The sequence below is a fragment of the Phoxinus phoxinus genome (genome assembly GCF_949152265.1).
Source record: "Phoxinus phoxinus genome assembly, contig: scaffold_93, whole genome shotgun sequence".
In the NCBI taxonomy this organism is placed as follows: Eukaryota; Metazoa; Chordata; class Actinopteri; order Cypriniformes; family Leuciscidae; genus Phoxinus; species Phoxinus phoxinus.
The window spans coordinates 33413-44553 of NW_027639417.1; the positions used below are offsets into that span (position 1 = coordinate 33413).

At 36.8% G+C, this 11141-nt stretch overlaps 1 long non-coding RNA gene across 3 annotated transcripts; it reads left to right on the forward strand.

Moving 5' to 3' along the window:
* Positions 1 to 3798: 3798 nt before the first annotated feature.
* LOC306994241 lies at positions 3799 to 8842 on the forward strand. 3 transcript variants are annotated; one of them, XR_013796639.1, is made up of 5 exons: positions 3799 to 4042; positions 4370 to 4408; positions 5207 to 5316; positions 7253 to 7311; positions 8324 to 8842. It is a non-coding gene; the product is annotated as an uncharacterized lncRNA (long non-coding RNA). The 3 variants fall into 3 exon arrangements; XR_013796640.1 differs by lacking the exon at positions 3799 to 4042 and having other exon boundaries at positions 4230 to 4408; positions 8324 to 8841; XR_013796641.1 differs by lacking the exons at positions 3799 to 4042; positions 4370 to 4408 and adding an exon at positions 4805 to 4940 and having other exon boundaries at positions 8324 to 8841.
* The last annotated feature ends 2299 nt before the right edge of the window (positions 8843 to 11141 follow it).

Sequence of the window (11141 nt, forward strand, 5' to 3'; positions counted from 1 at the left end):
GTAAGATTCATAATAGTCCTTTACAACTGTTGCTTGTCAGACTGTATGAATATGATCCCAGCTGTAAGCCATCTCTCACTAGGATCTCAGTTGTCATTAATGTCAAAATGTACGGCAGTCAAGATGCATTTAAAAAGCGGACACACGCAAGAAGACTCGTCTGGGGTTTTACATCATCAGTCCAGCATTTACATGTGGGATAGAAATGGTGGCTAGCAAACAAAAACAATCTCTAACATTAAAGGGGATAGTTCACCCAAAAAGGAATTTATTTAACCTCAACTTTTTCCAAACCTGAATGAGTTTCTTTCTCCTGTTGAACACAAAGGAAGATATTTTAAATAATGTTGGTAACCAGACAGTTTACCGTAGCCATTGACTTCCATAGTATTGTTTTCCTACTATTGAAGTCAACGGCTATTCAACTGTCTGAGCATTTTCTGTCCCTCCATTGACAGCTACGCAACTACCACTTTCAAGCCTCAGAAAGGTCGTAAAAACATCATAAAAGTAATCCATGTGACTCCAGTGGTTTAACCTCAATTTTATGAAGCAACACGAGTACTTTGTTTGCGCAAAAAAAAACATAATTGACCAATTTATTTACAAACCACTGGAGTCACATGGATTACGTTCATGATGTCTTTATTACCTTTCTGGGGCTTAAAAGTGGTAGTTGTGTAGACTGTCAATGGAAGGACAGAAAGCTCTCAGATTTCATTAAAAATATCTTCATACGTGTTCTGATGAACGGGTTTGGAACGACATGAGTGATTAATTACTGGCAGAATTTTCATTTTTGGGTGAACTAACCCTTTAAACTATCATTACTCACTGTTACATAAAGTTATTAACAAAATATATACATTTATATATAAATATAGAAAATTAATAAAAAAATTACAAATAAAAATGTTTCTTTGATACACAGTGACTCAAAAATGTGCCTGGTTCTGCACTTCTGATATAGCCTGGTTCTACCAGACTCTCGTACATTTCATTTGTACAGAAAGTCTGGCCTCTCTCCATTGACAAGCGTTAACTTCCTTGAAGGCGGGTACTCTGTTGAAGTTTAAAACTATTGGATCTGCCCAGAGTCACTCTGGATCAGCCGTAACCAATCGCTAACGTTTGGTCGCGACGTATGACGACTCAAACTAGTGCACAACCTCAACGTCATCGTTCTCAGCCACTCCCTCTCTTCGCTGATTGGACCTGTAAAAAATTGAACGGAGAACACCCAAGAATATACCACAATCCCAGACCTAGTCCTGAAGGAAAATGAAAATTGAGCGGAAGTATGTAGAAGGGCGGAGCCAGGCTACTTCCGATATGCATTTTAATGCAGTTATGTGAAAAGCAAAAAATTCTAAATTAAGAACTTTTGAATAAGATTCTAGCACGCTTCCTTGGTATTTCTCCACTAGGACGCACTTTTGAATAAGATTCTAGCACGCTTCCTTGGTATTTCTCCACTAGGACTCAGAATTTCACTGTACATACTTTCCTCTTTTACGGAATGTGGAAGTCTGCAAGCCTATCCTTTAAAAACAGTCCGTGCAAGTCAACTAAAATATCTGCCTTGGCTTGTTACAACATTTGGCGTGAAATGGAAAGAAAAAAGTGGGACTTTCTTCCTGTGCGTATTCAAAGTAAATGCAGCATGTCAGATCAAGGGATATATTATGATCCCTGAGAAAAACAACCCTCTCCCAGAGTTAAAAAAAAAAAAAAAACACAGGAGACCAACCTGGATGGCCATACCCCTCTAATTACCTCATGACTCAACAGTCGTCTCCTCTACAAGAACAAGGCGGCTCTAGAACTGGGTGATCCCTAACATCAGCAATGTGGCATATCGGTCTTAATGTGATGAGCTTTATGAGAGCATTGCACCCTGTCCATCACCCCACAGGCCTTTGAGAATCCACAAAAGGAGACGAGCAGGACTTCCTAGGAGTTCCTGGTTGCCAAGTGCGATTGACTCAGCTCTTTGCCAAGTATTAGAAAGCCTACAAGAAAATCCCTCCAGCAGGAAAGTGTCAACAAAAATCTAGAATAAAAGCCACATTCATCAACAGACAAAAAGACAGAGCTGGACGGAAACGACTGCGTAGAATCTACATTCTGTCCATTCCATGCAACAGGCTTGAGCCAAAAGAGGTGTTTAAGTCAGACAAGCCTTGTTATACCCCCACAAAGAGAGCACGCAAGCGTAACTCTGGGAAAAAAAATACAGTTGCCCTTAACCCTTAATCTATCATGTGGACTGTCATTTCATCCTCAAAGCGATGCCCGAGCTGCATTAAAGTAGCTTTAAGTGACTGTATTAAAGTCTTTTGTACTCCATTATCTTCTGTTGACAGAGTCTTTGTGAAGGGGTTTCTGCATCAGTGGGTCTGTAATGTCCTGAAAGCCAGACTCTGAAAGAAATATCTGACCATCCCAGAGTTCTGCTGCACGTAGTGCCTCACTCATACCACATTGCCTTGCAAACCCCTACCTGAATTGCGACATGAAGTTTTTAGGGCTTTCAATTTAGAATATTGACAAAAATAATTAAAATAAAATAAAAACAGTGCTAGATTTATGTTCAATGATATAGAAATAAAGCAAATATATTGACAATATTCACACAAGTCAATACAAGTCAATAAAGACTTTAGGTGCTTTCATAGCTAATAAATAAACAAATAAATAAAATAAAAAATGATGTGATCAAAAAATATTTGTAAAATATTCTAATTTATAAAGTCCTCGAACCTCAGTTTGAAATCCCTCAGTTTAATGCTTTTGAATTATCTTAATTTGGGGGGATTTTCTCACCAAATATCGGGTAATTGACCAGAATAACATGTAATATTTGATTAAAAGTTTTAACCGATTGACAACCAACCCTAGATTTTTTTTCTCAAGTGAATGAAATCGATAATGTGCAAATCCCTTTCTCAGCTTTCAGCAGATTGTCAAAATTTTGACGTCAACCAACCTATAATTTCCTTCTGCTCAAGCCAAGCGTGAACATTGGGAAATTGGAAAAACGATATCCTCAAATCGGTCTCATTCACACAGGCCTTCAGTGAAGGAATGAAGTAATCTGAAGCGTACAGTCCTTTGTGTTGGCATTCCCTTCACTTACACTCCACTGGCAGCTTAAACATCACTCCCACATGTAACTCTAGCACATACTTGTCATCCTGTAATCTAAAAGTCAGCTAAACCTTAGAGAATCTAATTTAATCAAACACTATCAGATGCCTATTATTATCTGCTTTGAGCTTGCAACTAGTAGAGTGAAACATGTTAAACATGTTGACAAATTGAGGATCAGAATTTTACTTTAAGAAATGCATTGGATCAACTGGAATCTATTCAACTTTCAGCAGTCATTCTGAAAGTAAACTTTTTTTTCCCTATCATATAAAAGTATAAAAATGTGTCTTTTCTCACCAGTAACCACATATTTCTTTGGGATTCTCACAAGTGTGTGAGGCAAATATATAAGGCTGGAAGTTGTAAGGGATTTTTTCCAAATCCACTTAAAGATCCTTGTCCTAACAAGATACTAAACAAAAATCCTTTACTTTTCTGCATAATGGATTATAAACAGCCCCATTCCCCAATGTTTCCCCATTTCTGTCAAAGATGGAGTTTGGGTTCCTTGCCACTGTCACCTGACTTGCTTAGCTGGGGAAACTTAATATTCAGCAGTATTACTGACTCGACTGCACTGACACTATTGGATGAGAACTGAGATGGATGATAACATCACGGTTGTCTGCAGAGCTGCTTTATACACTGTAAAATATTTCCAGGATTTCACAACATATAACTGTAATATTTCACAATAAATTGCAGTATTACCAATTCACAGGCTTTTACTGTGATATTTCACAATATAATACCGTATTTAGACTTTTATTGTGAAAATAATGCAAGGCGGGACTATTACAAGAAACTACTGTGAATTCCGTCTTTTTCGCGCTGCAACTGCGTCATCTCTCATCTCCTCCGTGGTCTCACTCGATGGATTCAGCGGCCGGTAAGTGTTTAAAATATCAAACTTTGTCATTTTGGTGGCTGTTTTTTTATATGATAGTGCATGTTATTTAAAAGTATGAACCAAATTAGCGTTTGTTGTAGGTGCTGTTGTCATGTTTTTGTAACTTAGCCGAAGCAGACTCGCGTCTAGGTTTGAGCGCGCAAATTTGAATGAACAAGACGTTGGTTGTAGTGTTAACGTTAATTGTACCGTATTAAGTTAGTAAGGTTAACTGTGAGACACGTTAGCTAAAGTTACATCGTCGAAATTTTTACTTTTGCTTAATGCTTTTCTTAGTTTCTCTAACAGCGTTCTCTTTTCCCACAGCATTTTTCTATGGTGACCACCGGGAAATAAAGTTATAAGGTATAAGCTGTGGCCTTATATGTGGGTATGACAGTTATTATCAACTAACGTTAGATCAATTATAGTGTTGTGAATTTGGGCAAATAAATGCTGAAATACAGTTCAAATTTCATAAATTCATCTCAAATTAGTAACGTTAGCTGAACTTCATAATTTTCTCCCCTGCTTTGTGTGTGAAACGGAGCAGCCATTTGTCTGTCTCGTCAACAGAAAAATGAAGTGTGTTGCAAAACAACTGGATGCTTTTATTGTGAAAAAGATATAACGTTAGTAAATTAAATGTTTATCACTGAATTAGTGGAGATTAGTTGTGCTATTCTACATTAAAAACAGGTCGACATCTGGAGATATTAGGAGCCATTTTGTCTGAACGGGTACTAACGTTAACTAATTCTAGGAGGAAGAGTAACGTTACGTTCAGTTACAAGCAGAAACAGACATAGGGAGATGGACAGGCCAACATACTCTTAACGTTACTCCATCCTCTGCAAACAGTACGTGCACGTTGTTGTGTGCATAATGCTTGACCTGGGTAAATCACACACCTCTACTTTGTTGCCAGACTATTTTTGACTGTGTGTTTGTGATGGAAAAATGTTTTTCAGTTGCTGTTAACGTTATTTAAATGTTTGCTGTTTAACTAAATCAAAGTAATGTCAGCTTGTTAAAACTGAGCTAACTTTAGTTTAGCTTTGTACTGTAAATCCAGTGACCCACTAAAGGTGGTGACTGGGACTGACACCTTTTTCATCCCACTTGAATAAAACTAACAGCTTTCTTCTGTCTTTTTGTTTATAGGTGCTTCTTGGGCATCAACCCAGAGATGGCAGAGGCAGAGAGGACACATAAACCACCAAGTCTGCACACTGATCAGGGAGCTCTTGACTTTGAACGGATGTCAATCTAATGTAAGCAATCTAAACTTCAGAGCGGACTAACGAAACACTGTCTCTGTGTTAAGCTAGATATAGTTCTGCAGTAAGATGTTTATTGAAGCTATTAAAGGGTTAGTTCACCCACAAATTAAAATTCTGTCATTAATTACACTCCCTCATAGGGCTGGGCGATATGGCCAAAAAAAATATCACGATATTTTTTTTTATATCAGTCGATATCGATAATTATCGATAAATGTCAAATCTTTATTTATTTCAAGTTTAAAGACAGATTTATACTCCTAAGTGAAAGCTGTAGAAACCAGAGCGTTGTGTTTTTAAACTACTCTTGTCAGAACATATGACAAACACTTGCCAAACAGGTGAACATTCACAAATCCGAGGTAGAACATTCAAACATTTGTCATTTTTCCTTAACAAAATAAATATCTTTATTTCAGTAGTATTAGCTTGAGTTAGGATGCAGATTTACTTTATACAATTTATGTTCATTAACAAAAACAGTAACATCTGTTAAAAAAAAGTAACAACATTATTTTTATTTGGTAAAATGTAATATTCTTTAGTTTTATTAAAATTAACCATTGGTCATCCAGCATCATGCATTTAGATCATCATGATAACCACAGATAAAATGTAACTTTATGGTTTCTATGGTATTTATGAAAACCAGTAGCCTAAATACATTATTAAAAACGAATTATATTCCATTAGTCCTTTAATACATTGTCTACATTAATAATATTATACAATTCAATACATATATATATATATATATCCCACATTTCATGATGCAGTTAATATTACTAGGCTAACGTTAACGTTAAATCCGTGGTGCATGATGGGAATGTGTAGACGGAGAAGCTTCTGACTGTATCGTTGCGCACAGTGCTTCTCCTGTTCGTCAGCGCGGTCTCATCTGCCTTTAAACTGGTTTAAATCACTGAGACATTTGTGTTCCTCGCTGAATTCAAGCGCTCTCACTGGATCTAGTGACCGAGGCCGATCAGAGTAAACGCGTCTGCTCGAGGGAGCTCGCGCTGCCGTTTGGACTTTGAGCCGAGCGGATAAACGGTCCGTGTGGCGCGCGCGGTTCAAATGAGATTCGTTCCGCTTTTGGCGCAAAAACATTATCGAACATTTATCGAACTCCTGATATCGTTTTATCGAGAAAAATTATATCGCGATAATTATCGTTATCGTTTTATCGCCCAGCCCTAGCCGAGTGGGTTCACGTAACGCGTCTGTGTTGCACGTCACCACATAGGCTCATATTGGCCGGCGCTGGTCATGTGTGTGACGCGTGTGATGTGCAACACAGACGCACTGAGCAGTTACACTACGTGAACACACTCAGGTCCACGGAGAACATAATGAATAGTGGAATAATGTCGTTAATTTTTTTTGCGCACAAAAAGTATTCTCGTCGCTTGATAATCATATGGTTGAGCCACTGTAGTCACTTGGACTATTTTAACAATGTCTTTAATGACTTTCTGGGCCGGCAAGTTTCAATCCCTTAAGAAGCCTATGGAAGAGTGATCCAGCTCTCAGATTTCATCAAAAATATCTTCGTTTGTGTACATGAACGAAAGTCTTGCGGGGTTGGAACAACATGAGGGAGAGTAATTACTGACAGAATTTTAATTTTTGGGTGAACTAACCCTTTAAATGATGCTAAAGTTAAAGCAATATATTTGTGTAAACACAATTTGTCAAATGTGGGAACAAGCTTATTTCATAAAAGTGCTTTTATGCTTTTATTACCATACTTTGCACTGTAAAATAGGGCTGCAGCTAACATTTTACTTTTCTGAGTATTTTATATGAAGCTTCAAGTGAATAATTCAAAACTGCTTTTCTTTTCTTTTTATGGAAAATGTAAAAATGCAGAAAGTTTTTGTTTTGTTTTTGTGAAACTGTTTCAGTTTTCTTATCTGCATTTCAGTTCTTCCAGAAAATTGGCGAATACATGCTGATTTAAGGTGTTTCCAGGATTCCTTAAAGGTATAGTTCAGCAAAAAAAGAAAAAATGCTGTCCTTAATTATGCACCCTCGTGCCGTTCCAAACCTGTAAGAACCGCGTTCATCTTCGGGACACAAATTAAGATATTTTGAATGAACTCCAAGAGCTTTCTGTTCCTCCATTGGGAGCCTTCACAACTAATATATTCAAGCCCCAGAAAGGTAGTAACGACACCATTAAAGTAATCCATGTGACTCCAGTAGTTTAACCTCAATTTATAATTTAAAACCATAATTTACCTCTGTTTACAAAATTATATTATTTAAAGCACATTCACGGAACAACACCTAGTCTCGAGTCAACACAATATGCGTGCGTCGTAGTGCTCCTCCTTGTTGTTGCAAAAACAAAGCACCCGCATCGCTTCATAAAATTGGTTAAACCACTGCAGTCACATGGATTACTTCAATGATGTCTTTCCAATCGTTCTGGGCCTTGAATGTGTTAGTTGCATTGCTCCCAATGGAAGGTCAGAAAGCTCTCAGAATATCACTAAAAATATCTTCATTTGTGTTCCGAAGATGAACAAAGGTCTTATAGGTGTGAATGTACATGAGGGTGAGTAATTAACAAAATAATTGTAATTTTTGTGTAAACTAACCCTTTAAGCAAAATTGTCCAATGTGTTGAAGCTGAAATACATTATAGAAGCACATTACATGGATGCCAAACGAGATGTTGCAGGATGTGTAGTTCACCCAAAAAATTAAACAGCTGATGGGGCCACATTGACTTCCATAGTATATATTTTTTTTTTTTACTATGGAAGTCAATAGGGCCCATCAACTGTTTCATTTTCAATTCTCAAAATATATTTTTTGCTCAAATAAAGAAAAACTCAAACCAGTTTGGAACAACTTGAGGGCGAGTAAATGACAGAATTTTCAGTTCTAGGTGAACTATCCCTTTAAGTAAGATTTTAGCTTGTCATTGGGAGTATAAATTGAATCAATTTACTTCTCTTTTCTAATACTGATTCTTCATTTTGTTCAGGAAGAACCAGCTACATCACAACCCACTGTGCAGACTTTGGGACGTCTTGACTGGACGTGTCTTCAGTGAGAGGAGAATCTTCAGCGATGTGAAAATGGAGGGATCTGAAATTGGCGAGCAGTTGGGGTGGATTTTATTCACGCTGAAAGGCAGTCTGGATACCATAGACCAGATTTTCGCCTCATCTAGGTTCGCCTCATCTGTTGGGTCTTGGGTTGCTATGTTATTTGTTTTGTTTTGATGGTATTACTTTTTTCATTTGCTCCGGTCATTGTTTGGCTCTCCGTTTTTACTTGCCATATCGCCACTGAATATGTTGGACTGCCCTTCTGGTCAAGACCTTCACTTCTACCTATTTTTTTGTTATTTAGCTCTGGCTGTGTTTTTTGGACTGCCATCTCGTTGCCTACTCTTGCCCGCTGTTATGCAACGACTCTTGCAACGTTTGTTATATTGTTGTAACAATTTTATTGAAAATAAAATCAATTGTGGAAACTATTGTTTAATCTTTTTTTTTTACTACTTTTATGTCATCATATTGCATTACTGTATTAAATTGTAAGTTTACAGTTAATTACTGGCTACTAATTGCATTACTTTTACAGCTGAAACACAATAAATTACTGTTCAAGTTACAGCTGATAACTATATTTATACAGTTATGCACTGTGAAATTACAGTAATGATGTGATATCATTAACTGTGAAATCACTGTACACAACTGTCATTTTGCTGTAATTTACATTAAATTTTCTTACTGTAAATTACTGTGAAAGTAATGCAATTAGTAGCCAGTAATTTACTGTAAAATCACAGCAGAATTTTTTACAGTGTAGCCAAAATGAATGAATTCAAGTCAAATAATGTCACCTTTAGTGTCAGCCATTATTTAGCTGAAATCAGTTCAGTGTTGATTCAGTTTGCTTCAATAACTGTGAAAAGTTCATCAATTATGGAATGAGTTCAATTCAGCTTAATCGGCTATAAAGCAGCTGCAGAAAACAGTGATGTCATCATCAAGCACAGTTCAGTTCTTATCCAATAGTATCACTGCAGTCGAGTCAATAATACTGCTGAACATTAAGTGTCCCCAACTAAGCAAGCCATTCCATAATTTATGAAATTCACACAGTTATTGAACTGAATCAACACTGAGCATCCTTGAAATCAAGGATTAAAAGTTGCTCACTCGATCTTGGATCCTTTGCACTGACGGACCATCACAAAGGGTACACACATTTTTATAAACTACATACTTCAGAAGACAAAACAGTTGTTCTATGACGACATAGAAAGATTATTATAGCATTTGCATTTTTATTATTAGACATAACTGTTTAACAAAGACAGTAAAGTAATGAAGACAGAGAATTAGCGATTCTCAATTTCTAATGTTGTCAAAATAAAAGTCCCACTTAAGACACTAAGAGGATAAACCAAAAAACATATACATATATATGCCTTGGAAATATAATAGGTATCCACTAAAGGCAACCTAAGGGTATTTGATGAACTTTGGATGAAGAACTTTGCATTGTTGATTGATATTTTGCTGTTTATTACTGTGAAGCTGTATTGTATCAAGCGCTATATAAAAAAAGGTGAATTGACTAAAAATACTGTCTATAGGTAGCTCACTGGGTTTCATGTTTACACTGCCTGGATCACAGAAATGTTTTCAAATGAAAAGAGAGAGACAGTTTGACCTTTCAAACGTAATCTTAACTTTAAATAAATATTAATGCGGTAGGACAGATAACCTCAGGTAAGCAAGTATGCACAGACACAAAAAGTGTCAGTCCACGTACGTATGTGTTCAGAGAGGTCTGCCAGGGGTCAGGTATAGTTCCTGAAGCATCGATACTTTCATTAAAGCATGGAGGGAGTGGCACAGAGGTCAGTGGTACTCTACACAGAGAACACACTGTTTTCTGCTGGCCAGCAGGACACTGGAATGTGGGGAGGGATTGTGGGTAACTTTCACTGCACCGCATACCTTATCAGATAATTACAGTGCGGAGGCGGGAGGGGAAACCCTGCTGGCGGTCTGTCACAACGCAAACCAGGCGGTACAGATCTGTGCTGTTGTCCCAACACTCATGCATAGGAAGTGACACTTCATTCAATGGAGTGATTCAGAGAATATGGGATTGGTTCAAAATAGACAAATGACTATTTCTATTTGTACAGCAAAAAAATGGCAAGCAAAATTATTTATTTTTTAAAATAAAATGATTATATACTATTAAAATATAATTCCTAAAACTATACATTTTTTATTTAACTTAAACTTTTAAACTTGAATTTTAAAATTAAACCTTAAAAATTAAATAAAAAACAATTCAAAATAGTAATAAAACTGTAATATCTTAATGACACTAAAATAATGTCACAAGCTGCACGCAAAAACAAACGTGAACAGGAATCATACTTAAAGCTTAATCAGTCTGAGGAATGATTCACTGAATCAGTTGGAACGGTTACAGAATCAACATCTGACACACTGAACAGAAAGCTAATGTATCGTCGCTTCGCATGATGTCTGCCTTGAAATTAAGTTTTATGTTCAAATATGACCAAAAATTTGACATTACATTACACAGGACATTCATTCACTAAGTGGTTAATGCATACTGAGCATAACCTATGGCTAGCAAAACACCTACCGGTAATCACTTTTAGTATTAACCTTGAGACAGTTTGTGTAGCCGTTTTGCTATGAATAAAAGCATAGTAAAGTTTGGAGAGGAACACATTAGCACCATAATTAATCGCATTCTAGAATATAAACTAACTGAATGAAACCCACTAGGCTGCA